A 14,913-nucleotide genomic window follows, 5' to 3' on the forward strand; every position below is an offset into this window, starting at 1 on the left:
CTCCTCAGCTGTTTTCACAAGGCTGGCACTCTTGCAAGTCTCCAACTTCTAAAGGGTAGACTGCTCTAGTGTACTTTCATCTGAGTATACCTCACTGCACCACAGTTTCAAAGGGTGGGATTTGAATTCCTCTCACAAGAGAACCTTATGCAGTGGAAAAAAAAAATGCTCAGATCAAGGTCGGCCCAAGCTAGCACTGGAATGAGTGTATTTCTGCACTGGCTATGCGGCTAGTTAATCTCTCATAATTCATTAACATTCTCTCTACATACAACCCATTTTATCCTATGTATGATGCTATCATTGCTGTTTGTAATTATTATTCCTCTAAAGTATTTTCTGTTTTAATCCATAGTTTCACACAATATTTATGTATTGGATAATAACAGAAACACACTCCAGTGGTCAATTCATATTGGCCAATGGATGACTCTTTCATTTTTGGGAACAACATAGAGTATACGTACACAAGCTAGGTGGTAGAGCTATGTATACTTACAGCACAGACAACCACACCTAGTCTAAAACTTGTATGGCATGTTATTGTTTGATACTAATGACACACTTTAGTACAATTAAACATTTCTGAAACTAATCAAACATAGACATAGACAATGTACAGCAAAAAAATGTAGTATGAATGACTGAAAAGTATGAAATACCTATATGTTGTGGATAGCCCTGGGGCTAATTATATTTGATGTTAATTCCATTCTCCTGTGAGTGGTTGAGAACAAGGAATGAGTCAGCACTAATGTGATTTCCTGTAAACCTGCTTCCCACCTTAATTTGTAAAATAAAAGAGAGCTGATGATTGGGCAGATAAAAGGGAAGGTGGAACAGAGGTAGAGAGAGAGAAGAAGGAGAAAATGGAAGAGGGAGAGGACACAGAGGAGGAGGATGAAGAAGAAAAGCAGAGCAGAAGCACATGACCTGGAGAAACTGCAAGTTCTAAGGGGTCTAATAGATGTGGAAGATGGTAGTGTTGTGGTAGATCTGCCCAATCTAGGCACACAGCATGTAATCATATTAACTGTGTTGTGTTTCCATTCCCAGGGCATATTTGGGAGGAATTTTACTGCAACACCTATACAGAACTCATTATTGTAAATGACACACACAGGGTTTGAAGATACTTGTTCGTAAACCTAGGAACATACTCTGTACTGCCTTTGATGTCATAAACACTAAGTATGTATCCGCTGGGATTTTTGTATGTGTGTGTGTGGGGTCCCACTTGAAGTTTAATAGTAAAGTCATGGAGACATCTGAATAGTATAAGGCTGAGGGCTTCAGCTAGCCCATCTAATTTAACCCAACTTCTTTCCACCATTGCATCTCTCCACATGGAACTCCTTCTGCTCTACCTCTGTGCCCTGCTCCTCTTCTGCTTCAGACCTGCTCTGCTTCTCTCAACCCCCTACCTCTTCTGTCTGACAGGATGGTTGTCCACTCTCAGTTCCAGCTGCCAGCTCCTTATTCCTCAAATGCCATATTTCTTTCTCCTACAAAAGGGAAAAAAAGCTATTAGTATAGTGTGCGATATTTCTCCACCATAGCAGCTTGCCTTTCTGTTTGGACAGATGAGGGAATGACAAACATTTACATATTCTGCTAGCTTAGGGCCACCTGCACAACAATTAAGAAATGAGAACAGGAACACACTTTCATAACCAGTCCATACAATACGTGTGTGTTTTCCCAACACATACCTATGCTAAATTTACTGTAAAATTTTCTTCAAAAATGTTAACATTAAATTATTAAAACCTGTAAACTTTACTGAGATTTTAAGCAATTTTAGACTCACAGTAACATTTAGCTTCAAACAAAACCACTGTAATAACAGTACCAAAATATCTTCCTTCATACTCTTATTATTCCACAAATGTATTTCACTTTCATTTATTGTTTCTTTGTGTTTTTGTTTGGGGTTTTATATTTTGTCTGTTCGTTTGTTTGCTAAAAGCCAAAGCACAAGTACACAGTTTAACTTCAGCTACCAACAAATCAGGCTCATTGCCATCATCACTCTTCTACCACCTCATCTCCCTGCACTGGAGGTGCTGATTTATCTGCATGGTGAAATGAGTCCTAGAACACCCCCTTTAACATTTACTCTAAAATGATAACAAGCATAGAATACTAACTGCATAAACCAGTAGCAGAGTCATGTATGCTGTTCATCAAGTATTACCAATACCAGTGTCAGGTATTATGCACTGTTCATAAGAGTATATGCTATACTCTCTCATGATTGGTCAATCAGTGGGTTTGATCCACCAGCATCACTGCAAACATTTGAGCAGGTAATAATGATATCACAACAGCTACAATATCACTAAGGGATAGAAGCTTTACACTCTCTTATAATATTATGGGCCACTAGAATACATGTAGCCCTTTGTGACATAATATATTCCAAAGCAAAAGACTATGCCAGTATCTCCACAGATGATGTCACAATGATGTGTTTTGTAGGCTTCCCCATCTGGAGTCTGTGGAGAGATGCAGGACATTGTTCAGAGTCTTCCTACAATCACTGAAGCAAAACCAAATCCTCTGCCCAGATTGAATTTTCATTCATGTTTTTGTTATTTAAAAGTTTTAATTATTTTTAATTATATATATCTGTATGTTGGTGAGTGTATGTGCACATGAATGCAGATGCCTGCAGAAGCCAGAGGCATTGATGCCCTGGAGCTAAAGTTGGGAATCGAACTTGGATCCATGGGAACAGCAATAAGTGCTCTTAATGATTAAGTCTAAGACTGACTTCCTTACGTTCTTCTGGTCAATAACTTTTAGAATTTTCTGGATGAGGGTTCTAATAAATAAATTTAATATCTGCCATTAAATACACAGTGAGAAAATAAACTTTTCACATCAAGTGTTAGGAAGAATGTGACGACTGAAAACTCTCAGGCAAAATGTGTGTGAAGGTAAATTAGAGAAATGGCTTTAAAAAGCTGCCAACACCCCAGTACCTCACACATTCTCCAAATTATATATCTTAGAAGTTGGATATTTCTAATGTAAATGAAGGTATCTAAATGCACCAAAATAAACATAAAACTTAATATGCAATATAAACCAAAGACTACAAAATAATTATAATATATTTAATACTCGAACATAGAATATAGTTCAGATATCCATCAATGGTGAATGCAAATTTATGAATAGACATAGAATGCCATGCTATATTAAAAGGTGAAGGAGTTGAAAATATACCCAACAAATATTACAACTTCTACAATGCTACATTCACTCCAGTAGTGACAAGCGTGACAGGCCCCAAAAACCTGGGCAATGTCCCGAGGCAAAAAGTTCACGGAAACTTAGTCTCCTGGAATCGTGGCATCCTGTATTACAATTGCTCCAATGTCTTTGCTTTAGTTGGTAAATGGATCTGTGTGCTTTCCCTTAATATTGCTTTATTATAAGTGCCTCTATTTGCCATATAGCTAAGTTAGATTCTTCACCAGTCCTAGTCAGTCTTTGCGCCGAGCCTGGGCATGGATAGCTAAGTCACTGCCCTACACAGGAATTTACCATTATCTAGGAAGAAGGAAGTTTATGATTTGAGAAGGAACCAGAATAGATACGTAGAACTATAGATAGCTGAGTTACACCCATATACAAGATTTTACAATGGCATAGGGGGGAAGGTGGACTATACAATAGACTAGAATAGGAACCATGGCAAGGGCACGAAGCCCTTGCCCCTGGCTTCTAAGATCAAGCTGACCACGGGACGGGCTGCTTTTGAATCCCAGTTGTTAACATTGAATTTTATTCCAGCTGATTCCTGCCAGTCCTTCTGTGTTTGCATTCCTCTGTTTTATATAAGAATCCAGTAACCTCATTGTACCTTGCTGGTGTGTCACCTAACTTCCCTATTTTCTTCAGTATAAAATGCTTGATGCTCAATTTGACAAATTACATTCAGATCCACACTCCCTTGTGTCACGTCTGTTTGTTACTTTCACCAACTCCTTTGCCCACCTACAACCAGAACCTGTTCTGCACAGATAGGAGACCCAGAAGGGGTTAGTCTGCAGCATTACAACATTTAAATGAGTCTGTCATAAACTGTACTTGCTGTATAACCACATTGATGTTAGATTCAAAAGCAGGAAATTTTACCATACTGAATTAAAAGTTTAGAGGATAATCCCCATTACCCAGAGTAGTTCTGGGTAGCTTCTGATGTACCATTATTATTATGACTACTAATAGATGTGTCATATACACAGGTGTTTTCAGTCTCTGAACACCTCAACTATTCTATGCCTTCTTATTTAAGAAATTATGCTGCAAATAAAAGTCAATGGCAAGTCAAGAAAGAGAAGTTGGCCAGCTTAGTCTCCTTAGTCCCTCTGCTTTATCACTTCAAATGTTCTAAATGATAGATCAATTTAATAAACATGGCCTCTGTTCTTGATCCAAGCAATCAATATCTAAGCAGAGGTTATTTCTATCCATGATTTTGTAGTCATTGGTTAGCCAGTGAGGACTATTTAGAGTATGGTTTTATGGTTGAAGGATCATTAGGTTTCTTGTAAATCTTCTAAGCTCTGAACTCAATGTGCTTTATACCGTAGTCCCATTGAGATTAGCATCAAGAAATTGTGTATGATTTCCAGGTACTTGTGCCAACATGAGCTACTTGAGTTTGAAAATGGCTGGAAAGCCTAGTGAAGCCTCATGAAACAGGATGATAGGGAAGACTGGTCTGACACACCTCAATGAGTTCTTGGAGGCCTGATCAGAAACACATCTGTGCACGGCACAGCCTTCAATATTGTCTTTTCTTGCTCATGAAAGTGCTCTCTGCTTATTCCCAGAATGTATTTTTTTAATGGATTTTTTAATGCCCTGCCTTCTGGAACTAGATTTGGTGATTTTTGTAGGTACAATAGGAATCTGTCATCAGCACACATTCCGTTCACCATGCCTAAAAATTAAAATTATCTGATGCATGATACAGAATACATTTCTGAAACTGCAGGGCTCTTACTAAGATGTGTAATTCTATCTTATTTCTCTAACTACAAGTCTCTCACTGAAACTAGAGCTAGTTATTTTGGATGGTTTTAAATATTCAGCAAGAAAAACGGACCAAGAAATAAAGTTTCCTGGCAGAAAGAATAAGATGTAATTTACCTTACTGTCCAAAGGAGAATTTTTTTTTAAGAAAATGACTTAGCTTAATATACTCTGAAAACACAACTAATAAAAAAGATTATTGTGAAATGGGAAAATATATAGGTAAATGTGGGAGGAACTATGAATAGTACCTATGTCCAGGCTGGGAAGATATTCCTGAAGCTAAAACGCTACCCAAGTGTGAAGGCCATAGTTCAGAGCCCACATAAAAGCCACAATGGTCATGGCACCACTCCTGTTGCCCAAACTCAGTGAGACTAAGAAAGAATTCCTAGGCAAGCCTGCTAGGCAAACAAGTCGAAGTGGCCACCTTCAGTTTCAGTGAGAGACACTGCCTCAGTGTACAGAACTAGACACAAAGACCCAGGGTTCCATATGCACAATCACACACAAACATTCACATGTACCTGTGTACTTATATGTACACCACACATGTAAACTCATAAACACATATGTACAAATACATATGCAAAAAATAAAAAATAAAATATTAATTTTTACATATGTCCAATTTTAACTCAATAATCACAAAATAATAACGAACATATTTTCACAAATTTTAAAAGAATAAATTAAAATCCAGTTTGACACACTATTCATGAATATTATATTTTCAAGTGTTTTTTTAAACATGTGATTATTTCCCCGCTTAATATTCAAACAAAAATATAGTTCCAATTTTACTGCATCTTGCCATATAAATGTTTATGACAGTTCAGAATAGCTAATTACAAAAATTGCATTTTCCCTACATACTATCTATCATGTACATTCTGTTTCAAAGGGGTAAGCTGATACCTCTAATGTTACAAGGAAATCGTTTCCGAGCACAAACTGGAAACACTACACATAAAAAAGCTGTATTAAGCCTAGTAGGAAATTACTAAAACCACTTGCTTCATCTTTCTTAACCCAAATGGCTTTCCCCCGCTAGGTTGTTGAAATTTATTCATGCTAACTGTGTGGTTCTCATTGCTAGATTATGGGTTTCAGAATTCCTTGCTAAAAGCTTTTTGTTAGTGGCTTGATGGTTAGAGCTCACTATAGGGGAGGAAGAAGCTCTCTGCTTTAGCACTGCTACCCAGAGTAAATATTTACAAACCTGCCAACCTGGCATTGAGTTTTATAGAGTGAATGAAAAGCAAGAAACCCAAATCTTATCGTCCTCCTTGGCTGAAAAATATTTGCAGTAGAGGTGTCCAGCAGGGACGAGGCCTGTGTAATCAGGTTGATGAGATGATCCATGCATGCGGCTGTGCTGTTCTGTCGTAGTTCTCCTGCAAATAGAAAATAATAATAAAAAAAAAAACAAGGGAAGAATCACAGATTTTTGAAATTTTTCTTTAATTATATGCCTGATGTTATTTTGAACCAGTGTAGATATTATCAAAGAGAAAATAAATGTATACATCAAACTCTCAAGTAAACACTGGGAGCCTTGTGGTAATAGACTGTATAGGATGTAGGTAAAACCCAAAGAAGTTACTTAAAAATTATTCACTGAATCATGTATTTTTTAAAAAGAGTGCAGGTACCTATTAACATTCTGGTCTTGATTTGGTTTTTGCTTCAGGAAATTGAAAAAAGAGGAGATAGTCATATGAGCTTTTTCTGCTTGGCAAGACCAACCATTGTGTACAATTCACACACAAAAATCAACTCCCAGTACCATCTGTAAGAACATAGCTTAGGGAGAACTAAAAAGTTTTAATTTCCCAACGCTACTATCAAACTACAGCTGGAGGAGGAACCAGAACCTTTGTCAAGCTACTCGGCTTCCTTTTGTTCGAGGCATTGGCAAAGTGCACCGCGAGCTGTGCGGGAGGTGAACTCAGCATTCTGAATATGTGTGTTTTATGACTCTCTACTGCCTCTAAGCAAGATTAAGAATCAACAGACTTCCATATTTGTTCAGAGAGAGCAGACAGCACACTGGCAGAGCTGCTTAGTGCTTGTTGCCGATTCTAAGTCCCCGCGCTCGGAATGATCAATCAAACAATATGTGTGAGCTTGTTTTGCAACTAGGGCTTGAAGTGTACCTAACAGAGGGCTACCATACTTCTGCCTGCCTTGCAGCCAATCTGATATAGTTTCTAGTTGCTTATACTTCTAAAGCCACAGCTCCTTGCATGCACAGTTGCAGTGACAGAAACTTTGAAATTCTTCTTTGAATGTTTCTCTCAAAGTTCATGGGTGAGACACTTAATTCCAAATGCCACAGTTTTGACAAGCAAGATACTTGAGAGCTTGTTAGGTTCTAGGTAGACTAAGGTAGTCACCAGCACTGACTCTGGGAATTATTAGTAAGTGGAGTTAGTTAATTTCATTGCTGATAAGGGTGGAATTTTAAGAGTGGATTCTTGATCAGGGGATAATTTAATATAATTCTTACCCTCGTCCTTCACCAGGGATGGTAAGGCAGAAGGCCCTCTCTATGTGTCAGCTACCACATCTTGAAGATATCAACATTCATAATAGTGAAAAATTTGACTGCTTATAAATCACAGTCTGTAACATCATTTCCAGCAACACAAAGTGATGCTCTTGTCTATCAGTCTGCCAGAATAAAGCACCACTGCAGAGGGATTTATTCAACAGAAAAATAGTTTCTCCCCACTCTATGGACAAACACCATGATCAGTGTTGGAAGACCTGGCTTCTTCTCTCTTCCTTGTGTCCTTAAATGAACTTGCTTTAGATATGTTAAGTTTTCTGCTCAATATTCTATTTTTTGGGGGGTGGTAGGACATCCGTTAAATGAATTGTGTGCACTTTAACATTTTAATTTCCCAAAGACCCTATGTTGAAATCCTATGTCCACATGTCCATATGTCTATCTTTCTGTGAATCTTCAACATCCAAAGACAAATTCTGATTCACAGCCTGTAGTTCATGTTCTCTTTGGTGTGGTATTTCACATATGACTACTATTCTTACATAATTCCCTCCCCTCCTTTTTACCTACTGAGTTCTCCTATGTACTTCTTACCCTCTCTAAAAATACATGATATCTTCTTCAATAGTTATCATTACACACACACACACACACACATATGCACATGCATGCAGGCACACACAAGCATGCATGCACATGTGCCCGAGCACATGAACACACACACACCCCAACACACACACACACACACACACACACACACACACACAATTACAAGCCCCAAACCCTATTACTTCCATTTAGTATTGCTAGTATATGCAAGGCAGTGTCCCATCCCTGAAGAAAACAGATTCTTCTCTCTCTGCAGCCTTTGCTAGCAGTTCTTCATCTCGGGTTAGACCTTGTGAAATTCCCCCTCATCCATGCTAGCATGTCTATCGGGGTTGTCATTATATTTGTCTAGTTTAGGAAGCTATAATGTTGAGATTTTATGGGTGCTGCTTTCCTGTTCTACATAGAGGTAGTGCAGAGCTGTCTGGTTCTCTGGCCCTTACAACCTTTGCAACACCTCTTCCCTGGCCCTTAGACATAGAGGTACCATTGCAGATGTATTACATGTTCTAGATAACCCATGGTTATTTATTCTCTACACAGACTAGTTATGGATCCCTATAAGAGTCTACATTTGCTATAATCAGATGTTTAACTGATGAAGATTAAGAGGTAGACTAATCACAACAGTCTTTTAAATTGTGACTGTCCAATGAGCTTAGTGCAAGGTTGACTTACTCCCAAGCAGCATCACACCTCATCACCTGCTGTCAGTCTCCTTGTCTCAACTCAAACTCACAAGAGGATTTATAGAACATCTCTTTCCCTCTCCTCACCACTAATCCATACACCTAAGGTGGGATGGCCACAGATCTTATGACTTAAAAAAATGCATATAACCCAGACCTGACTAATGCATGCATCACAACTCACAAGCTGTAGGTACTATTCCAAGAATACACATTGCCTAATTATTTCTACAGGAACATCAGCTAAAAAGAGGCTCATTTAGGACTGTCAAATTAGTAAAAATAAATGTGGGCCTGCTAGCATTTCATCACCCAGTAGGATAAATAAAAGCAAGTCAAACTCAAGGAGAAGCTTATTTAAACAGAAAATTATGAAGTGATTCATTGCAATTGTATATGTTACCAAAGAGAACATGTTATTTTTAACACTATGACTAAAAGCACATTCTTATTAACACAATAGAGACGATGAAATCACATTATTGGGGTATTAAGTTACAATATTTATCTAACACTACCCCTGATTCCATACCAGGCGAAAGCAGAAATAGAACATAAAATGAAGAATGTACCAAGTCACATAATAGCAAAAGTAATTTACCACCTGTAGACCTTAGAGCAAGTGTTACTACAAGACGTGCTTTATTCACAGTAACTGAACTACAAGTAAACAGAGAACAGAGAAGACAAGGTAAGAAAGAACAAAGATCCCATTGTAGAGATTTAATGAACGGGAAAACTAAAATTCTACCTATAAAAATAAGGTTTCATATAAAGAGAGACAGTTTCAAAGCTAATGCATATTAAGGTATTATTTTAGGTGTAAAGATGATATAATTAGTAGATGCCAAATATGTCCTTCGTGTACAAAAATATAACCCTGCTCTAGATATAAGGATAAATGGATATAACAATGTATAAAGCCATTTGTGTGTATCTACTAACTCCTGTCACAGTATTCTATGACCTAGCATTTTCAAGGTTTAGTCCAGAGGGAATTTTTTTTTTGATATTTGTAATTTGATTGCAACATTTTCTCCTTTCCCCTTTTTTCCTCCAAATTTTCCCATATCCCCTCCCTGCTCTCCTTCAGTTCGTGACCTCTCTTTTCACTAATTATTTTTGCATGTATATTACTAAATATAACCTATACAGGCCAAATAATGCTATTAGGATGCATGATTTCATTGCTGACTGACACTGAGCAACCATGTGTGTGCTCTTTCCTGGGGAACAACAAGTCTCCTGCTCATGGCTTTGCTAATTTGCCTAGAGTTCTTTTTTTTTTAATATTTTTATTAGGAATTTTTCTCATTTACATTTCCAATGCTATTCAAAAAGTCCCCCATACCCTCCCACCCACTCCCCTACCCACCCACTCCCACTTTTTGGCCCTGGCGTTCCCCTGTACTGGGGCATATAAAGTTTGCAAATCCAATGGGCCTCTCTTTCCAGTGATGGCCGACTAGGCCATCTTTTGATACATATGCAGCTAGAGTCAAGAGCTCCGGGTAACTGGTTAGTTCATAATGTTGTTCCATAGAGTTCTTTTACACAAACTTTTTGTTTGTGTAACAAAGAAAGGCAATATAGTGATACCACGAGTATATAAGCCAGTAAGAATAAGCATGATACACAACCACTGTCAAACTGACCAAGTGTTGCATGCTTATTGAACAGATCATTATATATATATATAACTAAAACTAATCACTATAACTAATGCTTGCGTTTGTCATTTTATAAAGAAAAACAGATTGCACAGGCTTATACTGTAAACAACTGGTCTCTGGCAACTTGCTAAGCACCGTCCTCCACCCATTGCTTTGAAAATTGGAACAGTGTGGAAGAATCAAGCCATTCAGTATATGGATAGAAAGCAAAACTTAAAGAGATGAAAAAATTTGGTCTCCCAACACAATGAAGGGTAAGCCAGTGATAAGATCTTCCATGAAGCACTGTCTTTTTAAAGGGTTCACCATAAGCACCAACCTAGAGTTGAAGCCTTTAACATAGTATACTCATGAGATATTTAAGATTAAAAAAAAAAACAAACAAGAATAGAGTAGCTATTAATGGACTTAACTGATGTTATAGTAAGCATAATGAATCACACACTGTTTCTACAAAGTTCAAGCATAATTTAAGTGCCATATTCCTAGGAGGTGGGAACTGTTATCTTTGTAAGTCCAATAAAGCACAGAAAGGAGCATAGCCCCTTCTAGGTTGCAGGGGATACTTTGTCTCGTCACCTGGGTTGTGGTTAAAAGATGTGCTCACTTCATGAAATATTGCTTCTTTTGGCTTTTTAAATATATATTCTATATGTCAGCATGCTTTATATTAAAATAGACAGAACAAAATATATACTTTCAAATAGATATAATAAATCTGGCGTTTGGGGCCAGGAAAGAAATAAAGAGGGTTTAGAAATCTTTTTCCATTCAATGGAAATTCAGTAAATAAGCATAGAAAAGAAAGCATTTATTAAAAGATTGTATTAATTTATTCATATATGCAGAAAAATATTTGTAGAGTGCTTATGTAGCTTTTTGAGCTGTTATAAGCATGGATGAGAAAGATTTGAACAAAACAAACAAAATTCCATATCTTGTCTTAAAGGAGCTTTATATCCCAGCAAAATGAGAGAAAGTAAATATATAAGCAATCTAGTGAAATACACAGACAAATCACTATGTAGAACATTGGCAAATATCTGGAGAAGCAATTTAAATTGCTTCATTGGTTTGGGTATAGGTGTGGGGTGTGCATACATAATAGGATAGTCAGGGGGAAAAATCAGAAACGTAGCATTAAAAAATAAAATAGGGCTTGGAAAATGGATAAGCCCTAAGGTGCTCCTCTTGTAAGAGTACACACCAGACTTCACATCCTCAGAACCTACTTAAATGTCAGGCATATGGTAGTTCAACTGTAATCCCATCATGCATACGTTAGCAACAGGTGTCCTGGGGCAAGCTAGCTACCAGAGTGTCCATATCAATGAACCATACATTCAGGTGACAGATCCCGCCCCCACTGAATGGGGTAGAGCATTTTTAAAAAGACTATTGATATCAATTTCAGGCATCATACAAATGTATACATACCCACACAGACAATCCTACATATGTACACATACCACACACACATCAATAGAAGAGAAAATATTTCACCAAAGTGAAACAAACAAACAAAAACCAAGCAACCTAACCAACCAATCCTCTAGAAAGATTTGAATCTAAAAGGAGCAGGTTGCAGAGTAAATTGCAAGAGTGACATCCTAGGTTGATAAATGGCTGAACATAACCAAGACATAGCAGATAGCCAATGTGGTTGGATAGAGAAATAAAAGAGACCCATGACCAGATGATGAATGACCCTGTGGAGAGAGGTGCTACTAAGTACATATCAGGAGGTAGAAGAATGAAGTAGAACATCAAAAAGCTTTGGGGAAAATGAGAAAGAAGTTACTTCAACTGAGGTGACAGATACCAGGAAACAGGAAACACAGGAACAAGACAATAAATCTAAATGTGTATAACTCATTTAATGACATTTGATGTTAATGGGTTTATTCATATGACACATAGCAGCACTCTAGATACATACATGGTACTTATTCTTTGCTTGTATATATTTGTGGAGATTGTCCTTTAATCATTGGGCTACTTCCCCAGTGAAGGATATATACATAAGTATATACAAAATAAACATAATTGTTTTACGTTCTGCCTCTAGGGGATTCCAAACTAGGCATTTCATTTGGTTTGTTCTATGCTATAAGCAATATGTTTATTTCCTGCTCATTACCCAGTAAACAACATTCATCTCTAAACTATCCTATAGACATTGAATGGATCTCTGAGCCTGGTTTTAGTTACTTTTTTTATCACTTTGTCTAAAGTACCTGACAATGCCGGCTTTAATGAATTTATTGAACTCATGGTTCTAGGGGCTTAGATCCAACATGATGGAGAAAGCAAGGTTTGAAAGGGTATTGATAGACTCTTGGTACAGGGAACAGAGATAGGAGAGAGTAGAACATGTTTTCTCACAGCCTCCTATTTTTATCACAGCTCTAAGCCCACTCGACATTGACATTCAAATTCAGAGTGACTCTGTTATCTTGCTGAATCTTCTGCAAAGATGTATGTGGTCATAAACATATATGTTTCTTTATGTTACAGGTTATCATAAGTTTATTTTTTTCTGCTTGAAAATAGAGATACATCATCAGAGTCACATGACTCACATGTCATTTGAATAAAATAATGTATATTATTTTCTTAGTCCTCTTTCCTTGTTCAGACCTACCCTACCTATTTGATAAATGTTCAAGGTTTAACGATATTTTGTTTGAATTCCTATAACTACCAATACATTTGAGTAGCTTCATAAATTCTATAAATCCTGGGCAGTTTCTGTGCCCAATTCTCCAATTATATTTCACTCAGGGAATTCTTATATCATAGAAATAGTTGGAACCTAGTAAAGAACATTTCCCCAGTATACGTGTGGATGGTATCCTTTGAACGGTAATATTTAACTTTAATCGACTGTTCAATTAATATCTCTTTGTAATTTCCTTTGAACATGTCAGTTTTTGTCTCTTGTTACTCTTGAACTTAAAGGTACTCCCTTGACATCCTATATGACCTTTTGAGCCTTCTTCTTCAAATAGATGCCTTTAGATGTTTTGAAAGTAACATTTGTGGGGCAGGAGGTTTGCAGAGAGCAGACATTTAAAGGGGAAAACATATGAAATGTAAATTTTTTTAAAAAAGAATTCTTAACTGCTTAAAAAAAAGGAAATATGTGTTTATGGCTTTAAAGGATTCCCAAGTATTTGTTTACTTACATCTTAACTGATTGTTTGAGTACAAATTACCAAAGGAAAAAAATGAAATCAAAATAAATGGAAATTAACAGCAGTGGCCTAATTTGTTTTTAATGCTTCATTGAGTACAATATTTAAATTACTCTTCTTCTCTGAAGACCACTGTTTTGCACTTAACTTGTGATGAAAGTATTAAATGGCACTTCTGATTTCCCTAGTTTTGATCCCTGCAGTGAGGTGAATTGCTTCCTTTAAAAGGACATGTTTTCTTTGACAAAGTTGGAGATCCTAAGATTGTAAATTTGGTCACTTCTTCTTCTTTTCCTCTGCTTTCTCCTCCTCCTCCTTCTTGTTTTGGGGATTCTTCTGAACTAAGTTGAATAGAGTCAAAAATTATTTTCTGGGAAGGAAGATATAAAATGGTTACTTTTATATAATTAAATGAACCTTAAAATGCATATATACATAAATATATATATACATATATATGTACACATATATACTTGTATACACACACACGTATATATATACATATATATATTTCCTCGATTGTTTTGTTATGTCATTTCTTATAGTAAATAACTCATTTATTTCACTGACAAGTACACTTCATTGATTCTTCATTGGTCAATATGTTACTTCAAATTAAAATACTGGAATAACAATGCATGATGATGGGATAGAAAGGATAAATAAATTAAAGAAAAAATGTTACAGTAACTTAAGATCCAAAATTCAAATCATCAAACTAGCCAAATAAAGGGAAAGAAAGAGAGTTGGACTGAGAAAAATCATCTAAAGAAATAGGAGTTAGAACCCTTACAAATGTGGTGATGTACACTTCCAGAGCCAAGGAGTTGCATAATCCCCAGTGAGGGTCAGATTAGAAAACAAAATAAAATGTGCTGTACATAAACTTTTCAAAGTTAGAAATTTAAGAAGTATCTTAAAAGCATCCACAGAGATAATATACTACCTATAGAGACCCTCAAACTGAATACAGATGAATTTTCACATGCAGTCAATTCTCATTATTAGAACTGGCACAGTACTTGATAATGGTCAAATTAATAGATGAGTCAACAATCAACTGCATATCTGTTGGAAACTATTGCTCAATGATTAAGATAAATAAAATCACTGTAATATACTGGAAGATTAAGACAATCTGTTATCTACAATCTAACAGTGGGATTTCAAACACAAAG

This window comes from Mus caroli, unplaced genomic scaffold (assembly GCF_978045245.1).
Source record: "Mus caroli unplaced genomic scaffold, Mus_caroli_1 scaffold_7, whole genome shotgun sequence".
Classification (NCBI taxonomy): Eukaryota; Metazoa; Chordata; class Mammalia; order Rodentia; family Muridae; genus Mus; species Mus caroli.